Genomic DNA, 14,586 nt, shown 5'->3' on the forward strand with positions numbered 1-14,586 from the left:
GTTCGATATGGGTTGCGGATGTAGAAGTTGGATTTTTCATAATCTAAATTTTAAGATTTGGGGTACGGATCCACGTATGAATACGGATGCAGGAATTCGATTAAAAATAATTTAAATATCTAAAAATAGAGTTATAAAGATATGCCCAAAGTATGGTGGACTAATTGGAAGGAAAGGAATAAACGAATTCTTGAAAGCAAGTTTGAATTTGTAATTATATTAAGCACAAATGCATCTTCTTACTGTTTTTTTTTTTGGTATAACATGACTATTCCAAAAGACATGGAGACTATGATAGACTTCTTGAGTTCATTGCACATTCAACAGTAATGCAATCCTGTAAATATCTTTAAACATCTTCTGGTTGCTGACTTTTTAATACAAGTATCTTTTGACGATAAAAAAATAGCATATGCCTAAATTATGATTTCATCCTAGCTTTTGTTTTGATTTAAAAAAAATTATTGTATCTGCCTTGAATTTATTTATCGATTTTGATCAAAATACCCAAAATCAATTGATCAGATCCGGTACGGATACCACCCACACTCACATCGTGTCAACAAGGGTGCAGCACTAAAAGTTAAGAATCCGAGCAACTTATCTTGGTGGTAGTAATTGATGCAAAAAAATATTCGTCGAATATAGTAGTAAATTAATTCCGAGCAAGAGGAAACCAAAGTGCATCTTATTTTTGGGATGGACAGAGATGATGACGTACTAAGTACATAGTACAAATTACTGTATTTATAGGAGTAGCATTCTTTTTACACATTATTTTAGAAGATGTCTATCCAACACAAATTCATTCTTGATGAAACTTGAATTTAAAACCTCTTCAACACTTGTTCGATCTGGGGATAAAATGGAAGGACTGTGCTGTCCTTTAGCGTGGCTTTTCGTCTGCGTTGAATTTTATTGATGTGTTGACCTTTTCACCTTTAAATATGTTTCCTTTTTTCGTTTGTGTTATAGTTGATATAGTAGTAGAGATCAAATATTTTAACTTAGTGAATGCAAACCATCGCATGCACTGCTTTTTTGTGACAATAATTTCAGACTTGATCCATCTAGACAATTTATTTAAATTATATGTATATAATTCGAGTTGAAGATAGTAGGTTGCATCTGCACTAGCTAATTTTGCTTACATGTTTATTGCTGGAGCCACTGATATTTGACTTTACGTTGCAATTCAAACTAGTGACTTCAAACCTACACACCATTAAGAGTTCTTAGTATGGTGTGATATTGTCCGCTTTAGGCGGAGCTCACATGATTTTTCTCTACAAGGTCTCACACCATTAAAGACCTTTACACCTTGGTCATACCTGCACAAAATTTCAACAGCTTCAACATCGCTGGTAGCAGGGGTAGCTCAACGAAATTGGTGGCCTAAAGCCAAACATCTATAAGGGACCTTAAAAATATCTAGCAAAATTTTACATATTTTTATTCTAAATCCTTTTTTGTGTGTGTGACTATGGTATATAGTGCATCTTGTATATTTTGATTATTCACTCAGTTACATGCTAGCTTCACTATTAGAGATATTTAGTAACTCCGTTCACTAAATTTAAATAAACATTTGTGTAAGAAACATATATAGACGGTTACGATAATATTTTTCTAACTTCTCATAATCTAATAATCTCAATTTCGTAACACTATCTAGATGTCAAAACAATTTCATGCAATTAGAACAATTCAAGTCTATTTTGAAATAAAAAAAATGGTTTAATCCAGTATTTATAAGAAGCAATCAACTCTACAGGAGACTTCATCTTTTTAAAATTATCAAAGCAGTCATCAATTTGTTCACTTTTATATATTGCATAATGTTTATTACTCTCTAATTCATGTGAAGGTGTTTGATTGGACACGACGTATAAGAAAAAGAAAGATTTTTGAAACTTTTGGATTAAAATACACCAAAAAAAAAAAATTGTGGCTACAAATTATCTCATAAAGGGTAAAATGAGATGTCATTCTTTTTTGGACAACTAACTAGAATATAAAATTAGAAATATTTATTTCAATAACATCTATCTCATTTCAAGAAAAGAAGTATAAAATCGAGTCTCTTTTATTCATAATTTTATAATATATAGATAATGTATATAAAATTAAAAAAAAATGGGGCCTAACACTCCTTCTTTCAAAACTTCAGTCGATGGCTTCCCCGAAGCAACTTGCGACGCAATGACCGACGCTTTAGTTAGCATCAGTTAGCCAATCAGTTAGGAGGTTAGCCGACTAATTTCTATTTAGCTAAGTCGATAAATTAGAGTAATGTATATTCATTCAGTAAAAGTTTTACACAATATCTATATCAGCAATCTTGTTGCGAAAATCGAAATAAAATCACAATAATAAAATTAGTTATTAGCGAAGTAAAATAACTGCATTTGAAAAATAAATATGACTATAATAATATATTATCTAGTAAATACATAAATTGACTTGAGTCGTGCTAGGCACTCTACTGTTTTAAGAAATTATTTCAGCAATGTGAAATATTTTTTCAGAATTAAACAAGTTTCTCTCTAATTAATTAGAGAATAGAGGAATCAACAAAATTTAATTACAAATCCAGCTTTAATAGAAAAGGAAATAAGGGAAAATAAGCAATTAATATTTTAGGGGGAAAGTATATTACAAAAAGGAAGAGGACGTGTGATGGTATAGGAAAGGAAAGGATTATTCTTTTTTATTTTTGGGCGTGTTTTAGCTGGAGCAAATGTGAGCCTATTATAGGCTTTAAGAGACAATAATCTCTTGTCATGTTTTAAGCATATTTGGCAAACAATATTCATGCATAGTGCCACATATTTAATCACTTGCCACTCTATATTTTTAAGTTGACATTTGTCTAGCTATTTGTCCAAAAATTGGTGAAGCCACTTGTCCAAAAAAATGGTGAAATATTATTACAAAATATTATTACAATTCTTCTTTTCTCAATTGTTTCTGTCATCTTCTTCTTGTTCGCCTTTGTGAGAACTTCCATTACTGTGCATGAAAGGAGTTTTTCCATAGTTTCCCTCAATAATAACAATATTTAGGTTGTTTATTCTTAAAGAATTTGTTAAAGAGATTCATAAAATTAATTAAATTAAAAGTAAAAGGGGCAAATATGATAGTACATAAGCTGAAAAATTGTTACAAATAACACCATCAATGTTATTTAATCTGCTATAGCATGTTAATTTATCATTTTCTACTATCTTATAAAAGGGAGTTAGCACACACAAGGTCAACATGCCTGCTTAGGCATGCTGAGGATATTTTGGTCATTACAGTTTTATTTTGTGCATTAATTGTTTGTTCTATTGCCGTAGAGTTTCATCAGAGACAATTGTGCCCTCTAGACGATGGGGCCATGAATTTTCCAGTTTGGCACGTATGCATAACACCTATTCTACTTACAGCCTTTACGATGTCAAAGCATATATGTAATATCTTTTCTGGAATTTAATTTAATTTAAATATTATTCACTCTACAATGACCAATAATATAAGGAAAATCAACTATTCATCACAGTGAACCACTTCACAACATTCGTTAAAAGGAGTATTCAATCAGTAAGCTACATCAAATGGAGCAATTCAATCTGCTAAAATTGTTAGGCTAAACGGCCCAAAGATACTCTTAACATGATGTGATATTGTCCGCTTTGGGCTAAGTCCGCATGGTTTTTCCCAAAAGACCTCACATCATTAAGAGTATTCAACTCCTTATAAGTAGCTCATTTTTCTTTCTAGCTACCAATGTGATATTTTGTTCACACACTCAAACAATCTCCCCCTCGAACTAAGTTCCACATGGCTCATTACCATAACTCACGGGTCAGAGATTCAACATGTCTGTGTGCCACCCACATCGTCAAAAGTATCTATGGTCACGGAAGGCCAACGGCTGTGTATGCGTCTTCAAAGCTACTGGTAAAGGTTGTAAACCAGCCCATAGAAGGGTAAAGGCACTAAGTCGGGCCTCGCGCCACACTCCGCCAACTTCATGCTCGTCCCGCTAAACTATTAACTCTAATACCAGTTGTTGAGCTAAAACGGCCCAAAGATACTCTTAACATGATGTAATATTGTTCGCTTTGGGCCAAGCCCGCACGATTTTTCCCAAAAGGCCTCATATCATTAAGAGTATCCAAGTGGACAAGCCCGCACGGTTTTCCCCAAAAGGCCTCATATCATTAAGAGTATCCAACTCCTTATAAGTAGCTCATTTTTATTTCTAGCTATCAATGTGGTACTTTGTTCGCACATCCAACAATCTCCCCCTCGAACTAAGTTCCACGTGGCTCATTATCATACCACGAGTCAGAGATTCAACATGTTTATGTGCCACCTACATTGTCAGAGTATTTACGGTCACCGAAGCCCAAAGGCTGTGAATGCGTCTTCAAAGTTATGGGTAAAGGTCGTAAATTGGCCCATAAACTGGCAAAGGCACTAAGCATGGCCCCACTCCACACTCCCCCATCTTCATACTCGTCCCGCCGAACCTGGCTCTGATATCACTTTGTTGGGAAGAAACAAGCAATAACCAAATTGCACGACGAGATAACAGTGGAAAAATACCCAAGTCAAAACTTCCCACACTATTTGAACCAAGAGAAGACAATAAAAACTAGCACAAATGGAAATCCAGGCAACAACTATACCAAAAATAAAATAGCAAAGCAAGCAAAAATAAATCGAATGGAAGAGACACCAAATTTACGTGGTAAAACCCCTTCAAGGTGAAGAGGAAACATCCACGGGACCTCCGGCCCACAAAAAATCCACTATAATCAACAAGAGTTACAACAATGTTCTCCAGATGGCTACAACAGGAAAGCCAAGCACGGAGCAACAATATGTAAAAGATAGCACCAAAACTAGTGAAGAAAGGAGAGAAATCACCCCCAAAAATGAGCTACTGTTCGTACTCGTAAACTGGAGATCCAGACCATAAAATACTATCTTCACCGTTGAAATCGAAGAACCAGATGTTGAGAACCTCCAGTTCAAATTTCAGCATGATCCAACGGTTAACGAATTAGAAACGTAATTTAAAGCGGACTTCTGTAGCAAAACAAATCTGGACGAAAATCTGTTTTCTCTCTTACATTTTTCTCTCTATATAGCTGCTATGAATTCACTCGTGTTGTGAAAAATAATACCTAAATTGATCCTATATATAGAGAAAATTTTGGGCAAAATTGGCATGGTCCAAATTGGATTGAGTTTTATTAATCCAACTCCACATAGGAAGGAAAAACCCAAAAACCTAACAATTCTCCCCCTCCCAACTATGTGGAGGAAACAACCATTCCGGCTATCAAGAAACACTCTTCAAACTTCCCTCTTGGCAAAGCTTTGGTCAACATATCTGAACCAGTATCATCGGTGTGAATCTTCTCAAGTTCAAGCAACTTAGAATCCAACACATCTCTAATCCAATGATATCTCACATCAATATGTTTCGACCTACCATGAAATGTAGAGTTCTTGCCAAGATGAATAGCACTTTGACTGTCGCAATAAAGTACATACCTCTCTTGAGCAAAGCCAAGTTCCTTCATAAATATCTTCATCCAGAGCAACTCTTTGCAAGCTTCAACGGCAGCAATAAGCGCAGCTTCTGTAGTAGATAGAGCAACAAATTTTTGCAACCTAGATTGCCAAGACATAGCTCGCCCTGCATAAGTAATCAAGTAGCCCGAAGTAGACTTACGAGTATCAATATCACCGACCATATCTGAATCAGTGTAACCACAAAGAATAGGCTTTCCTGTCCCAAAACACAAACTTAAACTAGAAGTTCCACAAAGATATCTAATAATCCACTTCACAGCATTTCAATGCTCTCTTCCCGGATTAGAAAGAAAACGGCTGACAACACAAACGGCATGAGCAATATCAGGTCTTGTACAAATCATTGCATACATTAGACTGCCAACGGCTGAAGCATAAGGAACTTTCTTCATATCTTCCTTCTCACCATCATTGGAAGGACACTGCTTCGTGCTCAATTTGAAGTGCATAGCTAAAGGTGATTTTGCAACCTTAGCTTTATCCATGTTGAGTCTGCGAAGTACTTTCTGAATGTACTTCTCTTGTGATAACTACAACTTCTTGGCCTTTCTGTCATGAACAATCTGCATGCCAAGAACTGCCTTGCGGGTCCCAAGTCTTTCATGGCAAAAGACTTATTCAACTCTTGCTTCAACTTCTGAATTCTACAAGCATTCTGACCAACAACAAGCATGTCATCAACATAAAGCAATAGAATGATAAAGTCACCATCAAAGAATATTTGCACAAAAACACAATGATCTAAAGAAGTCTTCTTGAAGACCTGTTAACTCATAAAAGAACCAAACTTCATGTACCACTGCCTATGAGCTTGTTTTAAACCATACAAACTCTTCTTCAATTTGCAAACATAATTCTCTTTATCCTTGACTTCAAAACCTTCTGGCTGCTCCATATAAATTTCTTCATCTAAATCACCATGGAGAAAAGCAGTTTTAACATCCATTTGCTCAACCTCTAAATCTAGACTTGCAGCCAAGCTTAGAACAACCCGAATGGATGACATCTTCACAACTGGAGAAAAGATTTCATCAAAATCAAATCCCTTCTTCTGATTAAAGCCCTTGACAACAAATCTAGCCTTGTATCGTGGAACTGGGTTACCATCTTCATGTTTCACCCTAAAAACCCACATGTGTTTCAAAGCTTTTCTATCTCTAAGAAGCTTAACCAGATCAAATGTATGATTATCATGCTAATCTCATCTTGTATAGCATCAAACCACCTTTCTTTTTCTTCACTCTCCATGGCCTCATCAAAACTTTCAGGTTCTCCCCCATCAATCAAGAGTACAAACTCATTGGGAGAATAACGAGATGAAGGTACTTTCTCTCTAATAGATCTTCTGAGAGAACTCTCTGTAGCATCAATAGCAGCTGGTTGCTGGCCAACCACATCATCTTCCACTGGAGCATTAACAACATCATGCTGGTCATTCTGAACATGATCATTATCTTTATTATCAACTTGATCTTCATTATTTTGAAGATTTACTTTAGGTGCAATAGTCACAAGAACTGGATCAACATCAACTAAGCTCTCATTGCTCTGAGAATCAACCTTTCTCAGCTGTCACACCCCCGTCCTAATAGGGCATGATGGGCACCCGACCCTTTACTTAGAGCCGAGCGAACCCGCTGGTTCTCATTATACTCATAATCTCACTGGACTCTTAAATCACAAAATGAAATGCATAATGAAAGCTTTACAAAAACATTCCTTTCGTCTTTCTCAACTCAAGTAAAATCTGTAATCATATGAAATTTGTAACATAATGTATAATGATACATCAGCTTGCAGAGCCGCTTGCAAGACTGACATGCTATATACGTGACTCTGTCTGCAAAGTCTCTAACATAAATCAATATACCATAACATAGATACTCTGACTCGGCAACACTCCGGAAGGAAATGGAGCTCGCCAATCCAGCTGGAACATCTTCTAGCAATATCCTCTACTCATCTGTATACACCTGTGTGGCATGAAACGCAGCGTCCACAAGAAGGGACGTCAGTACGAGCAATGTACTGAGTATGTAAGGCATGAACAGTGACATAGTAAGAAATACCGAACATGGAAAATAATATAGTGGACGTATGGGGATAAAGTAATATAAAAGAGATCAACATGTGCCTTTGAATGCCCTCTTAAGGCTAATGTCGTGCATGCTTAGCTTTTTAAGAACTTTTCCATACATATCCATATATAACATACATACATATGCATTCGCATACACTTACACTTACTATACATACATCTGTCATATCCGTACCCGGCCCTTTCGGGACTCGGTGTTATCCGTACCCGGCCCTTTCGGGACTTGGGGTTATCCGTACCCGGCCCTTTCGAGACTCAGTGTTATTCGTACCCTGCCCTTTCGGGACTCGGTGTTATCCGTACTCGGCCCTTGCGGGACTCGATGTTATGCCCAACTGATCAGTGGGATGCCATGCATACATACATACATACATACATAAAATACATAAATGAAACCAACATCATCATTAGAATTACCATTGTCACTATATCATACCTTAAAAGATCAACCATCGCGAGAAGAAATCGACGATGTCGCAGGAGTCTCGAGAATCATGAACTTAGGTAGCACTGGAAATAGAATAGTTATCATCGCTATATCTCACCTCGAAGGAACGAGTAATATGAGGTGAGACCATCAACAATAAGTACGGTTGAGCGATTCATGGAATGACTCAATAATCTCATAATGCGCTAAAATCATAGCTTCGGAGTTTCAAAAGAAGAGAATCATCATCATCGTCACAATCATCATAGAACATATTTTATTTAACGTCATAAGAGGTTTTAAGAGTCATGAACTTCGAGCTTTTGAAAACAAGGCTATTATGGAAACATTTATGGAATCATAACATAGGAATCATGCCTTTGAAAGAAAGGGACGAGCCTTAACATACATGTGCAACCTCCTATTAGCTACGCTTATTCGTCCGAGCTCGCAAGTCTACATTTAGGAGGAGTTATACTAACGTTAGACTCTTTATTGCACACTTGTTCCAAGCTTCAAATCAAACTATTCTATATTCTGCCAAAAATCGGGCAGCATCTCCCCTGTTTATATATCTAGCCCAAAATTACAATTCAACAACCAATCAACAACAACAACAACAACAACAACAATACCAACATCAACAACACTATTATTCGTGCCAATATATTCCATAAACATCCCACACGATGTTTTTCAACATACAACAACAATATGCACTTTCTTTCATCCCAATCAAAGAGTATAATCTCACCAACACACTAACAACATTAGATACCATCTTTACACATATAAATCAGCCCAGCCACACGGCCACAACATGTTCAAAACAGCCCATAAACACAACAACTACAACATAACACTTTATGACCTTTCCTCCATAACTATTTTCACTTCCTAGGCTTGCTAAACCTTCAAATAAACTCAACATAAGAGATAGGATGAAGAACATACCTTATACTTGAATAAACTTATCCACAACAACTTTCTCCAACGCAAAACCTAAGTAGAAGCAAGAACAATCACCTTTCGTGGGCTAGTTTGGCGTAATCTTGTTAAATTCTTGATTTATTGGACTATAATGTTTGGGGGAGGTGTGGAGAAATTTCTAGCACTCTTTGGGATGTTATTTTGCTGAAAAAAGGGGTTGATAGGGGTATTTATACCCCTCCTAGGTCGGTTTCACCAACTTTATCAAGTGGGGCCCGCGGAGCCATTTGGCGGCTTAGAGTCTTGATCTTAAAACAGTCATAACTTTTGATCCCGATGTTTTGTGAAGGCCCACGACCTGCGGTTGGAAAGATCTTTCAATTATCTAACACTTTCATTCTTGGTGTTTTTCCAAATTCCAAACTTATAATAGCGTTTTGGCCCCTCCAAGTCAGGTCATCCGAAAACGTATCTTTAAATCATCCTGTTGGAGGGCTTATGCCCATATTTGGCTTAAGGGTCCTTCTTAAGATTTGCTCAACTTTCCATGTACTACTCATATCACTTTTCATATGTCCTTTACAAAATCCCGACATGTGAGCCCCACCTTAACTTATGGTTATGAGGGCTATCATCGAGTAATCGTGTTAACTGATTTCACCATACAATCTTCAAATGTCATATATATGTTCTTATGCTCTGATAATATAATCTTCATCCCTAATCCTTGTATAACTCTGCTCTCCCTTGAGCTCATACTAAGCCGTCCACAGGCTTGATAACGCGAAATTTTCCAGGGTGTAACATCCTTCCCCTCTTAGAAACATTCGTCCTCGAATGTTGTGGTTTACAACCCACGACGTCTTTTGATTTGTTAGAACAATCATTCTTCCCTTAGGGACCGATTACTGTTCGCTTAGACTATAACTTGGTTCAGTCTCTTCTCATCTTCCCTTAACTCTTTCATTGCCTTCAGTCAGCTTCTTTCGCTTCGTCACCTTCACGTACATGGTTGGAAATTAACTAGCATTTCGCCCTCATTTTGTCTCCATTATTGTAATCTTGACTTATCGTGCCATAACTATTCATCAGCCCGTAAGTATTTCTCTTTTTCTCATTCCTTGTTCCTTTGTTAGTGACCTACTTCCTTCCTCATATACGGTGCCCTTTCTGCGTTTATCCCTTCGGTACCATCTTGGGCTACTCTTTTGATATCTGTTAGCCTTGTATATCCACTATACTGACTCCTTGTAGTTCATTCGGCAGGTTCACTAGTCCTTGTCACCATCTCTCTTACCCTTACACTCCAAGTGTTTATCCAACATGACTTTGTCCCTAGTGAGTATAATGGTTATGCTCTTTAAGCTATTTTCCCCAACTCCTTTCCAAGACCAGTTGTGTTCGTGTCCAAAATACGTATGCGCATAGGGTTCCTTCAAAGTCCACTTACACTTACGGCAAACTCATAGTCCGAGTTCAACTAATTTCATAGCTCGCAACATCTTTGAGCTCCTATCGTAACTTTTTTTTTCTTTACCTCCTCCATTTTTTAGTTCCTTCGTGTCTCGCAATATAATCCAGAAGCATAGGGCTACAACAATTCTCACTCCATCACTACTCTCTTACAACATATATCTAGCTTCGATTTCCTTGTACTGGCGGTCGCTTTATCTATCGTTATTCCTTATTAAATTTCTGATATAACCTTTTTGTAATGATAGTTGGGCATAGCTTCACGTTGACGGTTCATACAATTTCGTAGCATATGCTCTCACGTTCAGTATAATTAGCGATCCATGATTTTGTTTTTAATATTCGGTGAACTCTTTTACTTCCATTCATAAGAGCAGCATTCTTCCTTTCTCCGGAAATTACCAAACTACTAATCTTTGTTGCTTTTGTTACAATTGTTATCCCTTCCGGTGCAAGCCGTCCTTGGGTCCGTCATCCTCTCTGTCATCCTTATGAGTTTGACTTGGAACCCGTTCTTGCTCTCTCTATTACCCTTTTAGGCGTATCACTACATACTTAGGTACGGCACAATTTTACCCGATACAAGGGATTCAAATCATGGTCTAGAAATATCGTAGTTCATATTGGCATGAAGCATTCTCTTATGGTGTCTTTCGGACTTTCTTCCTATGTCTGCCTCATGGTACATGTTTTTCCGTTCTCTTCTGCTTCTTTTTTATACCTTCTTAATATGCCGATATGTTTCAAGCTCTGGCCCCGAACTAATAAATCTCCTTTTTCTGGAGCTTGAAACGTCATAGCTCCTTTCAACTCTAGTATGTTCTTCCCCCCTTATTAAGAAGGTCCTTATACGTCATTAACCTTTGAGTACCCACCGTCTTTGATAATTTCCTGCCGCCCTTCACGATCTTCTTAAGGTCGGGGTTCTGTCATCGTATGGTCTGCCTTATTCATCTCTTGCTAATTAAACTCTTGTGTTCAATTAGAGTACTCATAAGGGTATCCAATTCCGATGCTTCCTTTTTCGTCTTTTCATACCTCTGTCTTTTATGACCAACAGTTTCCTGGACCCACAAGTTAATGGGGACATCGAGATTCGCCATGTCTTTTATGAAGTTTTCGGTTACACCTAAATCCTTATCTCTCTTCCCGACTTTTTTATAACATCTCTAAGGTTTTTTTTTTTTTTTAACCCTAAGTTCTTTTTCAATTTATGTCTGTACCGCCGTTCTTGTCAATATTTCTATACCTTTCCATCCATTACTAGACTTTTCACTCGTTTCGTTCATTCACTCATAATTCTCCTTAATTACGCGTTTGTGTTGCAGTTGTGCATCCAAGTTTTTCGAGTGTCCTGCTACTTTTGCTCTTAGCACAGAATTCTTACAGTTTACACTCTCTCTATCTTCGTTCATCGAACCTTTATCTATCTTTCTGATGCTACGGCCGGGTGGTCTTCCATGCACGTTCCTTACATTTCATTCCATTTCCTCTATGATCGAATCTCTTGGTCTTCACGTGAATTCCTATTCCATGTCATTAATTTTTCTAATCAATTGTGTCAACTCATCATCCTAGTTCTTTCCTTGATGAGTAATCGGTTTCCTACCGCCAACTCGTTAAAGTATCCTTCTTACTCCCATGGTTAAAGATTTCCAGTTACTTTACTCCTAAATGCTCTCCTCTTCCTTCAACTAACCCATTAGTATACCTTTCCTACTTTCATCCTTAACCCTCTTTGGGTTTCTTCCTCTTCGAGCACCTTTCTTCTCTTGTTATTTGTAATATCGGCTCTGAAGTTCGTGAAATATTCCTTTAAATGGGCAAATCTGTTCTATTCTTAAGTCATCCTTTTGGAAAGCTTCTCCATATCCGAGGCAACTGTGTTAATTTAACCACACACTTATCCCTTAATATACCTTTCAAGGGCTGGAAATCTCTTAACATCGTCGCAAGGCCTAAGCATTCTTTCTCTTACTTCACATTCCTCGTTATGGTCACTATCCTTTTGGCCCCACTTATCGAAGCCTATTCTCTGACCCCACACATTCCTCTTTTGTTCCATACTATCACACTTTATCCCTTTCACACGCCTACCTTCGAATTTTTTTCCAAATAGTCCCGTGCTTTGCCCGTCGTCTCTCTTGGAGGCTCCACTCACTCATATTTCTCACTTTGGACATTTTGATCTCCTTACCTTTCATACATTCACTTTCTTTCTTTTCCAAATGTCATTGCATTAGAACTCTCTAAACCTATCTGGTAATGAAGGTAAATCAGCTTACCTGGTAACGTTCTTTTGTCACTTGAACTTTATTACCTGGTTCGATTAATGCCTTCCATATACCGCAACGTTGGCTGCCGGAATACACATACCTGCTGATATAGCCACGTATGGGATATCATATGCGTACGGATATATATAATTACTACCATCTCGCTTACAAAATATTTCCAAACGCTATTCAAACTCACCCTAATTCTAAAGCTGTGATGCACCTTCTTTCTCTTCACCGGTCTAGTCCGCCTCGTCCTACGCGACCTCTTAAGGTCTCCAACCACTCCGCATACTCCAATCTCCCTTAGGCTGCTCTAGCTTCTCATTTGCCTCTTATATCTAAATTTATAGGACTTTTTGTACACTTCCCAGGGGGTCACCCATCCTAATATTTCTCTCACCCCAGCACGCTTAATCTCGAAACTCTGATGAAATCCGGTGCGTTAATGCTGGTATAATCGTATCCACCTCACCACATGACCTTCACCACACAATCTAAAGCAAGTTGATGTCTTGACAGATTCCAAAACATTCTCGTAACGCATCCCACTTATTGTCTATTTACGATATTTCCTTTCCACGCTTCTTCCTGTTAGGTGTACCTAACTAAATGACCTGATTTTGAAAAATTCTGGCAGAGTCTCCTTTACAATTCTTACTATCCAAAACCTGCATGCAGCAAATACCAGCAATGCCTCACAGGGCATATATATATGTACACGACATATCCCAGCCACCCAGGGCTCCCAATTTCAGGTAAAAGAACAAATATATCAAAACTTACCTCATATGTCAACCGATCCATATATATATATATATATATATATTCTGATAATGTAGCCTCAACGAAGTGACTTACCTCTGTGACTTCCCATATCCTCACTCACTTTCTCCCGTTGATACTGTGCTTCTGCTGAGATCAAAGATTAGTATAGAGAATCTCATTTCCTATGACTTGGCTCTATCGCACGATCTAAGACAGAAAGAAGGTCAATGATTCCTAGATGCCCTGCAGCCTCCTGTTCATAAGTGTGGCCGGCTTCATACCCATAAACAGGACTTTACTGGACACGACTTTGCAGACAGCCCCTAGGACGAATTGCTCTGTTACCAATTTGTCACACCCCAGTCCTGATAGGGCATGATGGGCACCCGACCCTTTATTTAGAGCCGAGCGAACCCGCTGGTTCTCATTATACTCATAATCTCACTGGACTCTTAAATCACAAAATGAAATGCATAATGAAAGCTTTTCAAAAACATTCCTTTCGTTTTTGTCAACTCAAGTAAAATCTGTAATCATATGAAATTTGTAACATAATGTATAATGATACATCGGCTTGCAGAGCCGCTTGCAAGACTGATATGCTATATACGTGACTCTGTCTGCAAAGTCTCTAACATAAATCAATAAACCATAACATAGATACTCTGACTCGGCAACACTCCGGAAGGAAATGGAGCTCGCCAATCCAGCTGGAACATCTTCTAGCAATATCCTCTACTCATCTGTATACACCTGCGTAGCATGAAACGCAACGTCCACAAGAAGGGACGTCAGTACGAGCAATGTACTGAGTATGTAAGGCATGAACAGTGACATAGTAAGAAATACCGAACAGTGACATAGTAAGAAATACCGAACATCGATGTTATGCCAAACTGATCAGTGGGATACCATGCATGCATACATACATACATACATACATACATAAAATACATAAATGAAACCAACATCATCATTAGCATTACCATTGTCACTATATCATACCTTAAAAGATCAAC

The sequence above is a fragment of the Lycium barbarum genome, chromosome 8 (genome assembly GCF_019175385.1).
Source record: "Lycium barbarum isolate Lr01 chromosome 8, ASM1917538v2, whole genome shotgun sequence".
Classification (NCBI taxonomy): Eukaryota; Viridiplantae; Streptophyta; class Magnoliopsida; order Solanales; family Solanaceae; genus Lycium; species Lycium barbarum.